Source organism: Sinocyclocheilus anshuiensis, unplaced genomic scaffold (genome assembly GCF_001515605.1).
Source record: "Sinocyclocheilus anshuiensis isolate Anshui unplaced genomic scaffold, SAMN03320099.WGS_v1.1 scaffold919, whole genome shotgun sequence".
NCBI classification, from domain to species: domain Eukaryota; kingdom Metazoa; phylum Chordata; class Actinopteri; order Cypriniformes; family Cyprinidae; genus Sinocyclocheilus; species Sinocyclocheilus anshuiensis.
Genome location: NW_015547671.1, coordinates 446156 through 447671, shown reverse-complemented (window position 1 = coordinate 447671; position 1516 = coordinate 446156). Strand labels below are relative to the sequence as shown.

At 34.0% G+C, this 1516-nt stretch overlaps 1 protein-coding gene across 1 annotated transcript in view; it reads right to left on the bottom strand.

Annotated features, from left to right (window-relative positions):
• Window positions 1-1516, bottom strand: part of ndrg2 (NDRG family member 2) — a 34269-nt gene that overhangs the window by 13983 nt on the left and 18770 nt on the right. The window lies entirely within an intron of this gene.

Here is a 1516-nt window from a genome sequence, read left to right as displayed (position 1 = left end):
TGACTATTTAATATTACATCTAAACTTTGACTAGGCTAGACATGTTGCCTATTAATTGTATACAGTATATGAACCTGAAAGCATATTTTAATTTTTGTGTATTTTGTGTTACTCCATAATAATGTTCTAGTTGAGGGCATTTGTAGTATAGGTATGGGGCCCAAACATAACCTCAAGCCCAGGGGCCCCCGGCCCCATAAGTCCTGCCCTGCTTACCCCCATGTCGTTCCAAACACATAAAAGCTTCGTTCATCTTCGGAACACAATTTAAGATAGTTTGGATGCAAACCGGGAGGCTTGTGACTGTCCCATTGACTGCCAAGTAAATTACACTGTCAAGGTCCAGAAAAGTATGAAGGACATCGTCAGAATAGTCCATCTGCCATCAGTGGTTCAACCGTAACATTATGAAGCGACAAGAATACTTTTTGTACGTGAAGAAAACAAAAATAACGAGTTTATTCAACAATTCGTCTCCTCTATGTCTGTCCGCATCACAGTAGTGCCACTTTGGAGAATATGAGCCGAACGCAGGCAGCTTACGCTCTTCTGTGTCAGCCGCGACACAAGGATACGTTTTCTACGTGTATTTACACTGTGATTTGAAAGAAAACAGCGCATCCTTGTGGCGCGGCTGACACGGAAGAGTGTACGCTGTGACAGTGTAATTTACCTGGCAGTCTATATGGGACAGTCACAAGCCTCCCGGTTTTCATCCAAAATATCTTAAATTGTGTATCAAAAATTATCTTAAAAATACTCATATTTTTAATGTGTCTTTTTTTACTTTTTAATGTTTTTGAAACAAGCCTCTTGTGCTCACCAAGGCTGTGTTTATTTGATCAAAAATACAATAAAAATAATAAAATTGTGAAATATTATTACAATTGAAAATAACTGCTTTCTGTAAAATGTAATTTATTTCTGTGATGCGCAGCTGTATTTTCAGCGTCATTACTCCAGTCTTCAGTGTCACATGATCTTCAGAAATCATTCTAATATGTTGATTTGCTACTTAATTATTGCTGCTTAATATTAATATAACATAAATATAATAATATTTAAAAACAAGTGATGTAGTACCCTTCAAAAGTTTGGTAAGATTTTTTTTTTTTTAAATAACAAATTAATACTTTTATTATATTTTTATTATTTTATTTTACTTTTATTCCGCAAGGATGCAATAAATTGACAAGTGCCATTAAATGATAAAGTGACATTTCTAATGATTTCAGAACATAACTTATTTTGATCAAATAAATTTGGCCTTGATGAGCATAATTTTTGTTTGAAGATTTTTTTTAAATCGCAAAGGGAACATTATATTTAGGGCATCAAAAGGTATTTTTTCAAGCTATTTTATATGCTCTTAAAGCTCTTTTTATATAATTTAAAAAGTGTAGCTGTTTTCTTCTTTTAAAACCAGAGTTATTTGTGCTCATGTAAAATAAACTGTCTTACTGTCTGTCTGTCTGTGTGTGTGTGTGTGTGAGTGTGAGTGTGTGTGTGTGTGTGT